The 17,442-nt window shown below is 49.0% G+C and overlaps 1 long non-coding RNA gene across 2 annotated transcripts; it reads left to right on the forward strand.

The window, feature by feature from the left end:
* The first annotated feature begins 1,662 nt into the window (after positions 1 to 1,662).
* LOC109503040 lies at positions 1,663 to 11,383 on the forward strand. Of its 2 annotated transcripts, XR_006584253.1 has the most exons (3): positions 1,663 to 1,855; positions 2,409 to 2,490; positions 3,192 to 11,383. It is a non-coding gene; the product is annotated as an uncharacterized LOC109503040 (long non-coding RNA). The 2 variants fall into 2 exon arrangements; XR_002161943.3 differs by having other exon boundaries at positions 1,663 to 2,490.
* Positions 11,384 to 17,442: the final 6,059 nt, after the last annotated feature.

Raw genomic sequence — 17,442 nt, forward strand, 5'->3', positions numbered from 1 at the left:
TTTTTTATATACCAGGAACCTGAAGTGTAAAAGAAGACACATCATGGCCTGGTCCACTATCTACATCTAGGAGGCCCCAGGAATTATCAAAGACCTTTCCATTGCAGTGTTTCCACTCTGTGTGGAGGGTTAGGGAACATTGGCTTGGTGAGTGCCTCTTGCTTATGCCCTGGGTGTCCTTAGCACGGAGGCATGGGAACTAGAGGGAGGTCTTGCTCTGATTAAAAGGGGTTTAACTTTGCTGCCCAGGACCAACATTACATAGCCAAGAGCACTGCTGTTTTGAGGAGGAGGGCAAACGGTGGGGGGAAGAGAGGCAGTGGCCAAGTCGGGTTTCTCAGGATCCTAGAGACCCTGCTTGGTAAGGAATGGAGCAAATTCCTTGTGCACATGCCAGGCCGCCGAACCACACAGTTCCAGGGGCACCCTACGCGTGGTGTTCTATGCAAATGTCTCCCAACGGGGTTGTGCCACATGGAGGCCCTGATGCAAACCCCAATCCCAAAGGGCACTCCCAAAGTAAGCTGGTGCTACGTGAGGGGGCTGAACCCCAGACTGCAAGGTATTCACAGACACTGGCTCATGAGGAGGCCACCGTCCCTCTCCCACCCATGACCTCTTTGTCCTTTATCCTGAGAGCATCTGCCTCTATTTACACTAAATAACTCCAATGCCATTTGCTGGTTCCTGTATTTTGGGCAAGCTGAGCTGGAGGCCCCTGCAGCCGGTCTGAGCAGGTAGCTGTGCTGGTGATGGTCACGCGGAAGGTCTTGCTCTTCCAACAAAGTTTAGCAAACACCTTATCTCCCAGAAAACAGATGAGGTAATGTTTATGAAAGATCACTCTGTCCCTTTCCACTGGGCTGAGGGGTGCCAGTGTGACCAACTTGTGCCAGAAGGTGGACTCCCCTCAGCCACCTTGCTCCCCCATTCTCCTCTCCTGCTCCCTCATTTGGGTAGGAAACCTCACTGATGTCCTTTCTCACCGCAGATGGTGGGAGAACAGGACTCTCCATTCTGGACAGTCCATTCAGGACTCACCTTGGCCTTTGTGTCTCCACTTTTCAAGGCACATTCACAGCTCCCTTATGTGAGGAAACTGAGGCAGAGAGAAGTAAAGCATCTTGGCCAAACTTACAGGCAGGGTGGTGGCTGCACTGGGGACCCAGGGTCCTACTTCTGAACTGCTTTATTTGTGATCACCATTCATTTAAAGATTCCTTATTTTTGAGATGGCTGGCTGGCTGGATGGGTGGGAGCTAGCCATAGAGACAGATCAAAGAAAGATAGCTCACAAGCAAGTAACAGGTGGAAAGATAGAGATGATTGTGTAAGTGTAGATGGTTCCTGAAGGATACATAAAAACACCGTGGACAATAGTTGCTCCTGGGAAGGCAATGGGGAATCTGGGTGAGAGAGACTGCTTTTTATTCTTCTTTACCTTTGCTTCCTCTGAACTGTTGAAGTATTTTTCTTGCACACATATTAGTTTTTTAAAATGTTTGTTTATTTATTTTTGAGAGAGAGGGAGGGAGAGAGAGAGAGAGAGACAGCAGGGGAGGGGCAGAGAGAGAGGGAGACAGAGAATCCCAAGCAGGCTCCACACTGTCAGCGCAGAGCCTGAGGCAGGGCTCAATCTCATGAACCGTGAGATCATTACCTGAGCCAAAACCAAGAGTCAGATGCTTAGCTGACTGAGCCACCCAGGCACTCCTGTACACATACTAGTTTTAAAAAATTCCCTTTTCTACTTTTATTTGTGGTATGATTTTCATGTGTTTGTCCACAGGAGAGATTGGAAGCCCACACTCTAGGAAAGTCACAAGAGGCTCTAGGAAAAGAACAGCGGTGGAAGGTAGGTGACATTCAGTCTTTGGCGTCTGAGAACCCATGTGGCTGCCTCAGTTACCTCCATCCCTGCCTCCGTTCCTGGAGGGCCTGTTTGCAGAGCAACAGCAGACATGTTTATTTCACCGGTGCTTGCAAATAGGACTGATTGGAAACCACCTATATCCCCACAACTTAGAACTCGCTAATGATCCTCAGTTCAGCTGCATAATGGAATACCATGCAGTCGCTAAGAATAAATCAGAAATCCTATACTTTCTGCGTTTGGTGTTAGATTCCACAGCGGAACAAACACCTCTTGCCGTATGCAGTCTGGTTTCATAGATTGCACAGGCTCCTTGGTTGATCTGAATGTCAACCTGGGCTGGGGGCTGCTGTTCAGCGTTTAGGGTTCCTCTAAAGGGAATGCAGAGAAGTCAAGTCAAAATGTGCCAAAGATGTTACCAACAATCATGTCTTGTTGTGATACTTTGAGTAACTTATATTATTTTTCAGTTTTTTCCTTCCGTTTCCAATATGCAAATATACTTCCTAATTAAAAAAAATAAACGTTTGTAAAGAATCCTGTAGATAAAGAACAATAACAGAAATCACTGCCCAGGAGGACTGGAAGGAAATAAGACAAAATGCTGCCTTTAGATGGTAAGATCATAGATGATTTTTTTCTCCTTATCTTTATATTTTTTTGAATCTTCCACATTTGATATGTTTACTTTCATAATGGGGCATTCATATTTAAGATGGCTTTTTTTTTAAATGGGCGGAGAGGGGAAGATAGATGATGCTATTGAAAAGCCAGAGCGTCAGACTCTCCAACGCCTGTTCATGTTAACTGGTTGCTATCTCATGGGCCCCTAAAATGTACAAGTCACTGGGCTGGGGGATACAGAGGCGAAGGAGATGTGAATCAGTTAATCAAGAAAGTCACAGCTCATTTGAGGAGATAAAACCCTTTCTGATACAAGATGCAGGGTCTCATCTTAGAGCATAGGCTATCAGAGTAATTATCATAATGCTGGGAAGAAACTTCTCTGCGTGTCTTAACCGTGTCAGTTTGGAGCCTCAGTGTCCTCTCCTGTGAATGTAGCCTACCCCACAGGATGACTGTGGAGGTCACATGGAGCTGCATGTCCGGGGCTCAGCAAGGTGCTTTGCAAACATCCTCAGCACGAATCACCATTGTCGCCATGGCTCTGGGCACCACACCTGCTATTTAGAAGTCAGGTTTACACAGATGTGACATACCTGGGGTCTGAACCCACCTTTATCTGATCTCAAAGTTAATGCTCTTGCCCCAACCAGCCACTGTACTTCCCCTCTAAGTTTGACCTAAATTTCTTCAGTCTGGCCAGGAAGAAGATTTACATGTTCATGAAAACATCACAGGAGAAATAAATGTGAAAGAACATCAGGGGAAGACGGACTCATGTCTTGGAGTAAGATCTTGCAACTTTGTCATTTTGTAGTTTGTGTCTCTTGGTGGAGGAGATTCCGTCCACAGCCAGTGGTGGTGACCCAACACTGCTGGGCCATTCCTGGTTCCCTTGCTGTGAGTGTGACACAGGGTGCTGGTCCGCTCTGGCTGAAGGGAAGAGGGTCAAGAATGGAGAGCAAGGGGAGGCAGAAGGGTGGGCCAGTGGGATCCGGGAGAGCCCCAAGGAGCTGGGCAACCAAAGCCAAGAGGAGCACACCAACTGCCCATGGGCTAAGGTCGGAAGTCTGGGGAAGCTGAGACAAAAAAAAAAAAACGGGGGTTCAGCAAGGGGCACACGGATACTCAAAGCAGAGGGGAAATTCTACTTATGGACCTTCATGGCATTCCAAAATTAGTTAACCCCTGGGAGAGCCTAAATATTGATAGTTTTTCTCCCTGTCCCTCTGGCCAACTGTCTTTTTTAGGGGTCCCTATTAGCCCCATTATAGTCAACCCACCTCATTCCTTTCCATTCTGTTCACCCCACTCTGTGTCAAGCATTGCTTGGTGACACCAGAGGACTGTGTGTTGGGATAAGGAAGAAACAAGGTAAACGTATTACATGACTAGTGCTGTCCTTCGGGCAGGGGCAACATGGTAGCTGATGGGCTGAGGCGGGCAGGAAAGGCTTCCAAAGGAGCAGGTACTGAGCTGGGTCCTCAAGGACACTGTGAGCAGCCTCCCAGCACATCTGAGAGAGGAGGGCGATTTCTGGAAAATACATAAGAGTGACGGATGCCCCTGCCATGCGCCTGGTGGATGTCAGCTTCTGAATTGCAGGTGTGTTCAGAGGAGATCTGGGGCCATGAGGCTACCACACAGGTGGAGTGGCCTCCAAAGGGCATTGACTGACTTGCTGAGGGATCTGTAATGAGGGGGAGAGATAGGCCTAATTTGAACTTGGCAGTGGGTGTCCATGTGAGACAATATGGAGAGGTACCTCTGTTATCCTTGGTATTGTGTCTTCATTTGGGGGAGAAGAAATTCTAAATTTATCATTTAATCAGATGACTTTAGAAAAGTAGCTATCTAGGTGCTGAGAAAATTAGTTCATTCATTCATACTTCATTTATTCATTCAAAACAATTCTTGTACCTCAGTTTATATTTCCTACTGCTTAAATTTCTGTGGTGTCTACACAGATTGTTAAGGCATTGTTCTAATCTCAAGAACCTTAAAAACAGAAGGAGGGGAAGGTGAGGACTAACCCCATGGTGTTAACCCATAAACTGAGCTGGTCACATCACCACCTCACCACTACTTAAAATGTCCCAGTGGGTTTCTATTTCTCTCAGGAAAAGTACAAACTTTTATCCAGGCCAAAACATCCCTCTATGGCCTCACCTCCTGAGACCCATCTCTTAGCACCTCCCTTCTTTTCCCTCCATGCCAGCCTCATTGTCCTTCTTTATGTGGTCCTTGCCAGACTGTCTTCAACCACAGGCCCTTGACACATGTTGTTCTCTCTACCACTGTCATCTCCCTGGGTTCATGTGCACTCATCCTTCTAAGTGCACATCAATGCTGCTTCCTCAGGGTAGGCTTTCCTGGTCTATTTAAATCGACTCTGACCTTAGTACACAACTCATACTCCGTATAACATCCTTCATAAGTCTTATCCCAGTCACAAGAATTTTTCATTTATGTACATGATAACTTTATTAATATCTGTATTCACCAGACTGTAAGCTCCATGAGAACAAGGGCTGTGTCTTTCCAAAAAATCAACTTTACTGAGGCATAATTTTTGTACAACAAACACACCCACTTCACACGCACATTTCAATGAGTGTTGACAAATTTACACAAAAATGGATTCACTGTGTAACCACCAACACGGTCAAGATGGGGAACATTTCCATCGCCTCAAAAAGCTCCTCTCTGCCTCATCCCAGTCAACTCTCTGCTTTGCTTCCTGTCTCTATAGATTAGCCTTTTCTAGAGTTTCATATAAATGGAACCATGCAATAAGCATTGTTGTGTCTGGCTTCTTCCATTCAACATAACGTTTTTGAGAGTCATCTTTGTTGTTGTATCAGTGGTTCGTTGCTTTTTATTGCTGAATACTCTTCTCCAGTTGGTTCATGGAAGTTACCTGTGTCTCTTCAGGTAAGCCATTAGCTCCTTAAGGACAGAGGCCACATTCTTTGACACCTCTGATACTTGGTGTGAGCCTAGGCACATAGGAGACCTGTGGGAGTACCAGAGTCCACCTTCCCTGACCCAGGGCATGGGAGTGGCCACTCTGTACCCACATTCAACAGTCACCCTGATACTCACAGTCTTCCCCTCCATGCCCACAGGCTGACCTTCTTGGCCCAGGGCTCCCAAGCACATATACCTCCTTCAGAACCAGTCTGATGCCTCTCACAGCAATGCAGAGAAGTCCTGGGCCAGCCACAGCAGTTAGGGGGCAAAGCTGGGAGATCACAGGCAGATCAGATCCCTCTGACACTGGTCATGTTGATTTCCTTAACTGCCAAACAGAGACACTGCTGTCTACCTCACAGGGCCACTAAGTGGGCACATGTGTGTGGAAGTGCCACTTGAAGTAGAAAACACAATACTATACAGTAAGAGTGAATTTAATCATTTAATGGAATTAACAAGGGCCTGTGTTACCTGGGACCCCTTTTCCCTCTCAGGACCTTCAATTTCTTTACCCATTAGATGAAAAGTTGAGCTAGAGTTCCCTAAGATGCCTTCTGTCTTAAACCTTCTTGGATTCTAAGGTGCTGGAATATGAGAGAAAGGGCCTGATGATCCAGAATTAGAAAAAAATTTGGGTGATTTTTTAGAGAACAACTGACTTCTCTGAAAGTTCTCTTCCTGAGTAAAGGATTCAGCTCTAGTTGTGAGAACAAACCAATGTTTTTGCATTAATAGCCTTAAATCTGCCACTCTTTCCAAGCCTGTCATGGAAAGTACTAGAGCTCCTTTCTTCTCATGTGCTGGCTGGTGCTATGTGGCACGTCTTTTGCTGGACTAGATCTTTGACGGGTCCCCATTACTGGAAGAGCAGGAACAGCCTCCCCTTTTGAAAAAGCCGATAGTTCAGTTCAAATGACTCTTTGTGGGCCCTGTCACTCAACAAAGGATTCCTGAGGGCCCAGGTGTGTTAGGGGCTTTATAAGTGTTGTCTCTCTCTGCCTGTGCTGGAAGTCTTAGACCACAATTTAAGATGGAGAAATGGCTCAGTGAGGTGTGTAAATGATCAAGTTGGAGCTAAATCACCAGGTCCTCCTTCTTGCTCTAATAGGCCCTGCACTAGGCCCAGGGGATTCCAAAATAGTTCAGTCACACTTGAATTCTTAGAGGCCGGGAAGCGAAAGCAATAGTTTAATATTTATTGAAGAGAAACCCAAGGCTGTCAAGGTTGTCACTAACTCACCATCTCGTTCAACTCCCTCATTTTACTGATGAGCCAACAGGGGTCCAGAGAAGTGGTCTGACTTGCCTGGAGTGACACAGCCAGCTGGCTGCCGGCAGGAGCTGTTACCCAGGCCTCCTGACTCCCAGATTGGGGCTTTCACGGCCAGAGCATGCCCTGGGGCAGAACAGGGACTGTGGCCAGAAACAAGGAAGTGTGGAATTAGGAACAAGGCTATATTTCCAAATCACTGTCTCCAGCATGCCGGCTGGGAGCGAAGAAGAAGAATGGCGTTCTGGGAACCAGTCAGCAGAAACCATTTCATAACTGCCCTTAAAATAGTACAATGCTGTGTCCTTTTCCTGTGACCTCTGGCAGACTGCAGGACAAATCTCAGAACAACCATTTTGTGAGACTGCATTTCCTTGCTCCCACCCCCCACCACCCCCACACACCCTCGTGTCAATGTAAAGACCCAAGGACCTCAGAGTAGCAATTCCGATTTTGTAATCGGTACCAACTCCATTTGCTATTTGGTCCCAAACCCTCTTTGTTTTGAAAAATCTTGGCTAACTATTAGGTTGTGTTTATTAATCAGTCCCCAGTTATTTCCCCCATTCTGTCATTCTCAAAGACAGAACCTCCAGATCAGTGTGAGGTGATCAGTGAATCGGTGGACACTGGCAAGTGCCCTGACTGCCCACCAGCCGTCAGGGCTCATGCCGGGTAAGCATGCATCCATCTTGGCTCCTTGGATCTTCCCACCAACCCTGGGAGGTCAGTACCCATTTTCCCCACCTCAAGTGCAGTGAGCAGTGTTCAGGAAGGCCATCGTGCCAGGACACGGCAGAGCCAGGAAATCTGAGCCCTGAGCTGTGCTGGCAAGGCTCCCCCATTAGCCTGGGCATCTTACCACCATCAGAAAGAGCACGCAGGCACTCTGAACCTAGCCCCTGACTGCCTCTAGGGGAAGCCCTTCTAGAGTCTGAGGTGTCTGAGGAGCTGTGGAGGGGCAAGGTAAGATCCAGGAGGACCCCCAGCCATCCCGGGAACACTGGACAGGGCCACACAGGGCTCCTCAGCAGTGGGCATGGTGACTGCTCAGCCAACAGGACACAGGCTTTGCACAAGCGGGCACATTCCCACAGATGACCCAGGAGGCAAGACGATAGGATGGGGTTTGCAAGTCAGACCCAGACTGGCCCATCTCATAGCTGTGTGAACTCGAGCCTTGCTTTTCTCACCTGTAAAATGGGGCCAATACAAGCTACCTCAGTGTTACTTCAGATGATCTGGTGAGAGAGGTGTTGCCTGATGCCTGGAAGATAGTTAGGGCTTAATAATTGAGAGCTGCCCTTCTTGATGCAGGGCGGGTGTTCCTCTGAGTCCCCCTTGGCCTCAAACTTGGAATATTTGATTTCTGCTTCACCCAGAGTCTGCAGCACAGTAAGACTGTCGGCGGCTGTGGCCCAGGTCATCTGCACTGGCCTCTAGAGCAGCCCTCTGTGAGCCACTGACGCCCGTTGCCAATCGGGGTAGAAGCATGCCTGCTCCATGCCACAACCTGGGGCGGCCCCCATGCCAGGACAATGGTGTTGGAACACTGACCTAGAGAAGCTTAGGGAAGATTTAATGAAGTAATATAGGGAAAGGACAGTGCCGGGCTCATAATATGTGCTCAGTCAAACTTAGCCGTAATCATAAGAATTATTATCTCCTAGTGGCCAAGTAATATCTTATTCTCTCAAAGGCCATGTAGGGGTGCAATCATCACTTTCCCATTTTACAGATGGGGAAGTCAAGGGGAGTGGCAGGAACCTCCCCAACACACAAGGTGTAGATCCTTTCACTTGCACCCCGTGGCCATCCAGGTGGCTCTGGCTGGGCTCTGGGCACCCAGTGGGCAGTGGTGAGGTGGTGCCTTGTGCGGGAGCAGAACCGCTCAAGGCTCTTCGACCTCCCTCACCCTCCCGGCCATTCCAGACTTTCCCCGGCCACTTCCAAGCACGCCAGGACTCAGGCGCAAAGCTGCAAGAGCTGGCCTCCAGGGGGCAGCAGGAGCCTGGGAAACTCTAGGCTGGCTGGACTAGGAATCCGAGTGCCACAGAAGGCTAGCCAGGGTGCCCTGGGGGGAATGCTGACCGGCTGAGGGCCATGCTGCCTGTACCTGGAGCTGAACTCAGGGCTGGGATGCAAGAGAGGGGGAGGACGGGAGAGCACTGAATTCAGATGCTCGGCCTCCTCCCGAAATCCGCTCTCCCTGGCCAGCTTGTTTCTGGTCTGCTCAGTAAATAGGGGCTGCACTGATCCAGGTACCATGGGGGATTAAATGTGCACATTCCCAGCCCTCCAGAAAGTGAGGGAGGCCAGTGCAGCCTGGGGAGTGCAGGACCAGGGGGTTCAGGTGGGGGGTGTGAGGTGCATCATGACAGAGTCTGTCAGAGAGGGCATCTTCTAAGCCACCAAAGACCATGCAGAGACCAGGATGTTCCTTAGAACTGCACCTGGACCCCTCTGGCCTCTGCCTAAGGAACTTGCTCACCACCTTGTGGTTCTAGGGTCCGTGAAGGGCCAGATTCCTGGGACTTCCCCAAGCTTTGGAGTCAGAAGGTCTGTAGTTTTAGCCAGTTGTCCAGGGGACCTTTGCGCAGGCTCACATCCGACAGCCTCTGCTCTGAGGCCACAGAAGGGATGAATACAGCTGTTTATCGATCTCTCCTTGCCAGGCCCTGAGCTAAGTGCTCTTTAGATACCACTTTATGTATTCCCCCCCCCCCTTCACAATATTCCTTCGTCTGTTCTTTACAAATAACGACCTGGACTATGGCTCAGAGAGGTGAAGCGATGTGTCCAAGGGCACACAGCACTTAGTGCCTGAAGCAGGATCAGAACTCAGGGCAGTGTGGTTCTAGAGCATGCCTGCTTTCACTCTCCATGTAACCAACCAAGCATGGGTTAGAGAAGCAGCAAAGGCTGTGCCTAGCCCATGGCCAAGGGAAGGAGCCAGGATAACCTTGGACTCACGAGAGGGGCCTATCTTGGACTCTGCAGCTTGGGGCCTGGCACATAGCAAACACTGAAATGCTTAGACTTCTGTTTTTTAACATTTGGAGATAACAGGGAGAGCAAAGCTTTCTGTTCTCCCTTCCACCCCGGTCCCTGCCAGAGATGGTTCTGTCCTCCTGGTCAGACCAGAGTCCATGTGGCTCTGGTCTCAAACCCTGTGCATCTTGGCAGGAAAGGGGGTGGGGGTGGGAAGAGAAGGGTCTGGGTCTAAGGTTCCCTGGCAATCTGTTTTCCGACTCCTGAGCTCCTTGGAAGCTGGACTTCCAGATCTATCTCCTTCAGTGTCATTATCTGAAACATAGATCTCTGGCGTCTGGTCTCACTGGCAGTTTGCAAGTATTCTGTGAGATCATGTGGGAGGAGAGAGGTCTGCAAACCCAGATGCGCAGTTCAAATGTCTACTATTACTCAGGACAACTGCTCAGAAATTGGGATCAGTGTGGGGCCATCAGAGGATGACCATCTCTCTACCCCACTAGTCAAATAAGATTCAAATAGTCCACTGGAATGGGCCTGTGGCGGCCTCTAGCTCTGTTAGCTTAGACGGCCTCTCTCATCTGTGCCCCCTCACCCTCTCTAATCTGTCTCTTTCTTCACCATTCAAATTAGTTATTTGAATGACCAGAAGCCCAAAGTTCCTTCCCGGGCCCAGTGGCCCCCAACTTGCCCAAGAACTCTCTTCCCTCGGGCTTCTGCAAACTGAGAAATTCCAAGATTCCCACCGTGCTCAGGTCGCTCCTTTGGCCACCTGACACTGCCTGCTCAACACAGGGGGCCCACAGGTCATCAGCGAAGCACCCACTTCTCCCCAGCCTGCGGAGACAAGAAAGAAAGAGGCCACATGTGCATCCTTAGGCTTCCTAGACAGGTGCATCTCTTCTGTGCTTTGGCCAAAGGTGGACTTAGAATGTTGATGGAACAGTCACAGGGAAAAGAAACACACAGAGATAGTAATAATGCTGACGGTTCCTGAGCAGAGAAATGACCTTCAGATGCTACTCACCTGTGGTGGCACCAGATCCCTTTCACCTTTGGAATCTCTCTGGTCTTCCTGTTCCAGAACATCTTCAGCTCATGGCTCAACCTGCAGGGGCAACTATGACATGGTGACAGCTCACTGGCTCCTTAGAGATGGGCTCATGTCTCAGAATCCCCCAATTTGGGCAAGTGCTTTCCTCTCTCGGTGCTTCCATTTGCACATCTGTAGGATGGGCTCTCCCTACCCCTGCTCCCCTGATCTCAGATTAGTGGGAGGGTCTGATGAGATGGCCTGTAGATGTGAATAGCACACGTGGGCCCCACCCTCTTGCCGAATCTCCAGGCTTTCTAGAATGTTGTTAATTGGTAGTGAATAAATCTCTGACTCCTCAAATAAAGATAAAAAGACTACTTTCATTTGACTTGACCCTGCAATTCTGGGACTCTAACCAGTAGAAATGAAAACGAAGGATGCAAGGATATGGATGATTATCACCACGCTGGTTGTATTTGTTACGAGGGGACTAGAAGAACCCTACAAAACTAATATGCATCACTAATGGAGAGGCTGAATAAACTATGGTATGACGACCACTCTGTTGGATTAAGCAGCTATGACAATAAAGAATGTTTTCTTTTTCTTTTGATCTAGAGAGACAGCCATGATGCATTCAGTAAAAAATACATGTAGGGATATATGTATAGTGTTATTTTAAAAAATATGCTTCCTTTCCCCTTTACACACACAAATTGTGTGTGTGTGTGTGTGTGTGTGTGTGAGAAACGAGATAATGTCAGAAGGCCAGTGCACAAAAAACTCTTCAGTGAATGAAATGAGAGAATTAAGTCTGATAATCCTACCATTTCCCTCTCTCAAAACGGGAAGTGTTTTCATATTGCAGACTCTCTACCCTATGATTACCTCTGAGAGAGCGGATAAAGCCAACATTGTCACTCATTTCTAATCTGGGGCTTGTCAGCCTCAGGCCAAGATCAAAATAGAAGTTGTGTGTGTGTGTGTGTGTGTGTGTGTGTGTGTGCGCGCGCGCGCGTGCACGCGTCTGTTTGGAGGAAGGAGGAGGGAAAGGTATCACCTATTAGATACCTTCTGCATATCTAGGAACATGCAAGGTGTCTTCACACACGTGCCCCAGTTCAGTGAATACAGACACAGCCCTGCAGTGAAGAGATTAGCCTCATTTTATGAACAAGGACAGTGAGGTGTAAAGGGTTTGTGACCGTCTTGCTGAAGATTACCCCCTCAAAGGCTGAGCCGGAGGCAAATAAGCCATCTGATTCCAAGTCAATTCGGGGTGGTCCCAAAGGCCCCACACTGGAAAGCTTCTGCTCTGAAACAATACTAGTTTGATAAGAGCAGAAATAGAGAGATTGCCAACATTTATTGAGCCTCAGCTCCATCCTGGCCAGACCCTTTGTACCTACTTCACATGAATATCTCAGTTAATCCTCCCAAGGACCCAAAGGTAGGAACCACTATTATTCCCATTTAACAGATGAGAAAACTGAGTCAAAGGAGGATAAATTGTGGAAGAACCCAAACTCAAAAAGTGAAGAAAAGACATTTGAAGTCAGGCAGTCTGACTCTGGAGGCTGCCCCTTCGAGCCCCTGGGGACACGGCGGATTGTTGCCATGGCCCGGGCACTGGAACTCCCCAGCCAGCATGCCCTTTCCATGTAGCCAGGCTGATGTCAGTCCCCGGCACTGCTTGAAAGGAGCAAAGCCAGATGGGAGGAGGCTGTGAGGCTTAGGGCGCTCTGGTTTTCCTCTCACTTGCCTTGGCTGGTTTTAGTGAAGCTTGTAGGGGTGACTTTGGCCTTTCTCTAGGTCATCTCAGAGCATCTCTGTTCCGACATCCTCTTGGACCTCCTGTGGCCCACTCCCTGGAAGTACAGCCCCAGCTACCCAGGCCTCAGGGGCAGTGACGGCCAGCTTTCTCAAGGGTTTTGCTCAGGATTGGGCTACCTTCCTTTTTTTGGGCTTCAGCCATTTCTTTCCCACCAGGACCATTTTTGTCATTTCTCATAATCACCTGAAACATATTTACTCTTTGAATTTAAATCATCTTACTGTTTAAACAGGGGCATCTGGGTGGCTCAGTTGGTTAAGCATCAGACTCTTGGTTTCATCTCAGGTCATGATCTCATGGTTTGTGGGTTCGATTCCTGCATTGGGCTCTGTGCTGCCAGAGTGGAGCCTGCTTGGAGTTCTTCTCTCTCTCTCTCTCTGCCTCTCCCCTGCTGTCTCTCAAAATAAATACATAACCTTAAAAAAATTAAACACACACACACACACACACAACAACCAAAAACCCCCAAAACAAAAAATAAACTTTGTTTTTAAGAGGAAATCTATATCACTTCTACAAACAGAAAAGCAGTGTGGCTAACCATGACTAGAAGGTTACTGTAAAATAAAGGTGATAAAGCAGAGCAAAGCCATTCAATCCCCGAGACACTGCAGCCTGCAGAGGTGCTGAGCTTAACAGGCCCACCCTCTCTCTGTTAAAATGAGAGAGAGAGCATTGGAGAGGCACCAGCTGAAGGCCTGAGAGAGGCCTGAGACACCCCCATGAGCCTGGGTGCCTTGATTATTTTTAAATTTTTTTAACGTTTATTTACTTATTTATTTATTTTTAATTTTTTTTAACGTCTATTTATTTTTGAGACAGAGAGAGACAGAGCATGAACAGGGGAGGGGCAGAGAGAGAGGGAGACACAGAATCTGAAACAGGCTCCAGGCTCTGAGCCATCAGGCCAGAGCCTGACGCGGGGCTCGAACTCACGGACCGTGAGATCATGACCTGAGCCGAAGTCGGACGCTTAACCGACCAAGCCACCCAGGCGCCCCAACGTTTATTTATTATTGAGAGACAGAGCACAAACGTGGGAAGGAGAGAAGGGGGGAGACACCGAATCCGAAGCAGGTTCCAGGCTCCCAGTTGTCAGCACAGAGCCCAACGCGAGGCTCGAACCCATGACCCGTGAGATCATGACCTGAGCAGAAGTTAGACGCTTAACCGACTGAGCCACCCAGGTGCCCCAGATTATTTTTTAATAATAAGAAAAATTTACATGGTATTTGACAATAATAATGATAGTGATGATGATGATGAAGACTTTCCCAAGACAATGTGGCCTCCCCATGTGCCATCCTGCCGAGGGTCCAGGTGTCCTGCCTGGGCATTTGGAAGGCAGCTGAGGTGAGCAGGTCGGAGCTGGGGCTGCTTCTCCTCAGGGTGGGGGGTGGTTTTCAGTGCAGCAGGTCAAGATGTGGGAGGACACGAAATCAGTTCTAGCTCCAGGACTTGCAGAGCTAAGGAGGCAGCATAGCTCATCCCGGATTGTGAACGTTCTAGCAGGCCAGAACTTGCCAGAGGTTGATCTTTGGCAAGTAACTCAAACCCTTCTGAGCTTTCCTGGGGAGAATACAACCTACCCTGAAGAGCCACTGCGAAGCTCACAGAGGTGCTACCCCGTGGTGCTCGGGTCCACAGTGTAACTGCGGCGTCTCGACAAGCAACTGTCTGTGCGAGGTTGGGCATGTGACTCTCCCCTCATGGACCTGGGTCCTCTTACTAGCAAATCAAGAACCTGCTTAGATTGGAGGTCCCTAACTACACCCACTGGAGAAACCCAATCTTCACACGTGTTTTGTAGGCTACAGAGTGTTTTCTGATTGGCTGCCAACATTTAAAAATCAGATACTTGGAATTAGAAATCCAAGTTTTGCATGTCTCCTGAAAAATCAACAAGTCCAACCACATTGGGCCCACATGGTATCTTTGCTGAACACTGGTTAGGGACTGCCCAGAGATGGAACTCACCGACATGGGTTTTTTAGCCATTTAAGTTATTGGGTGTTTCCTATTCACAGCAGCTATATTTTACAGGTGAGGAAACTGAGGCATGGAGAGGCTAACTTAATAACTGACCCCAGGTCATACAAAGATGGATGGAGATCCAGGACTGGAAGCCATTCAGTTTGGCTTTATGCGTCTTTATTTCATCATGCTGCCTCTCAGCCAGGGAGCCCTGACCGTGCCTGATGCTGGGGTGACACACAGGGGCAGAGTGAGGCTCCCAGGATAGGGTCTCTCAGTCCTTCCTTGGCTGAGGAGGCAAGGGTGAGCTCTACTCTGCCTCTCCCTCCCCATCCAAGCCAGAGCTGCCAGGATGGAATGTACAGGAGCTCACTGAAGGTGAGTGAAGTCAAGCCTCCCCCTCTAATGATGGCTGGCGTTGACCCTGAGGGCAGCCCCTGCCCAGGCCGGCCCCCAGCGGCCCCCAGGGTGCAGGGCTCTCCATGCACTTGCTCTCTGTTTTGGCTTGGCAGAGGTGCATACCTGGTTCCCCAGTTTCTCCAGCCCTCCTGTTTACTCTGCAAATAGCCAAATGCTCCACACTGTCATTTAGAGGCCAGGGGGTGGCTGCCTCAGGGCACCAGGCGGCCTGGGCCTGTTCGAGCTATCCTGGGACCTGCCTCACACACACGCGCCCAGAGCCCATTTGCCTAGGAGTTAATGGGCCCCCACCCCCCTGCAAGGTGCAGACACGAGCCAGGGAGGCAGCCAGGGAAGGCGGAGGGGAGGGTGTGTGGGAAGGGGGTGCTGCTGGGCTCTGGCTGATTCAGCTCCTTTTGAGCCCTGTGACCTTGAATCTCTGAGGCATGGTGCCTCAGTTTCCCCATCAATAGTTGACCTTCCAGAACTCTGGAGAGAAACAGACTCATGGATTAAGAAGATTCTGGTGAGGCATCTACTGTAGGCACGGCAGTGGGACGATAGCCACAATATTTAACATTTATCGTAGTTAGAAACGTTCAACACCAGGTATTGGACTGAACCTTTGAAAATTGGTCATTGAAGTGTATACCACATTTCAGAAAAGTGTACAAATTATAAATATTTCACTCAAAGAGTTTTCATACACTCAGATGCCTGTGCAGTTAGCACCCAGATCGTGAAGCAGCACGCCAGGAAAAGTCCTCACACACTCCTCTGGCCACTACCCACCACCTGCCTCGCATTATCTCTTCATCCCCCACCGCAGTTCCAAGAGTAGGCACCAGACCATCTCTTTCATTAATGAAAGAACAGGGACCTAGAGTGGTCAGCCACACCAACTAGGCCAAGACCTGAACCCAGGTCCCTTTCCTCCAGATCCTTCATGTTAACCGCTGTCCTGGGGAAACGGTAGACATAGGCTAAGGTCCACATAAGGTCTTAAAACATACACATCCTTGTTTTCTAGTCACTGTATTTTCAACACTGTGTCTTCATCACCTCCTCCAGGCTGGCCACTTTGTACGCCCTAGCGTCTCCTTTGTTGATGGAAAGAGCGAGCACATCAGATAACACTCAGGATCTTAGTAACTCACCAAGTTCTGCCTGCGGGCCTGGGATGCTGGGATGCGGTATGGTCTCAGATCCAGCAGCCTTCCATGACTCCTCCAGGTCTACAATTCCACTCAGCCCAGAAAAGGGAATTAGGAGGCTCTGGGAACAGCTGCTACATAGCCCTGGATTCACAGCAGGTCACGATGCCTCTCTTAAGCTTAAAAACATGGTAGTGGGATGTTTTTGGCTTCACATAATAAAAGACCTGGCAAAAGTGACTTGGGCTGAGACTTCATTTACTCTCCCACATTATAAGAACTCTGGAGCCATAAAAGTTCCTCGTGTCTCTTTGATCTTTTGCACATTGGTTCGTCGTGGGCTTGCTCCTTCATTGCACCGTGGGGTCTGTAACTGCCAGCGTCAGAGTTACCCACATCAATGTCCAGCCAAAGAAGCATGTTTTCTTCCATGAATGGATTACATGTGCATGTACAAGGAAGCTTGGGAAAGACAATATCTTGCTTTTCTTGTTTCCATGATGGGAAATAGGTTCTGCTTGCAGGGAAGAAGCGGGTGTGGGTTGCGGGACAGTGGCCGTTGGTAGGGTACTCAGTAGCACCTCCCACAACTGGCAAAGAAGAGTCCATTGCCCACTCTGCCAGTATAGTTCCACCGGAGTCTCCCATGTGGGACATGGACTGATGTGCCTAAGGAGGCTTCTGCTGGTGTCAGCTGCCCCCGCAGGGGCCTGTTCTCTATTCTCTCCCCTTTCTGCTCATCCCAGACTGCTCACTTCATTCATGTCCATCACATGAGAGGATGGGGAATGTAAGCATGGAGAATCTCTTCCTACAAAAATTGCTTGCCTCTAGAATCCACAATATGCCAGGTTCTGTGCTGAGCACTCAATCCATTGTTTCATCTGTCTCCACAACAATCCCCATTTTACAGATGAGGACGTCGAGGCTCAGAGAGGTGAAGGACTTGCCCAGGGACTTCTCATTCCATCTGTATGAGAAGAAACTGGAGTTGGAATCCAGTTCTCTTTGGTTCTACACCTGCCTTCTTAGAAGCTATTACTAAATCATCCTGACTTAAAGGCCGTGAGACTCCATTTCTACAGCCTGAGCTGGAGCCCTAATTTTCATTCTAAAAATTAGCATCTCTCTGGCTTAAGGCCAAGGAGGCAGCGTCCTCCTTTCCCTACCTGGCCTGATCTCAGCTGACCCCTAACCTAGGTCCTATCTTCTGTCTGACTCTTTTGCTCCAACTAGTTACTTTCTTTGTGTATGTGAGGGAAGGGGGAGCAGGGTGAAGGAGGGGGTCACTTCTTCCTGCCACCTTCAGGA

Source organism: Felis catus, chromosome A1 (genome assembly GCF_018350175.1).
Source record: "Felis catus isolate Fca126 chromosome A1, F.catus_Fca126_mat1.0, whole genome shotgun sequence".
Taxonomy (NCBI): domain Eukaryota; kingdom Metazoa; phylum Chordata; class Mammalia; order Carnivora; family Felidae; genus Felis; species Felis catus.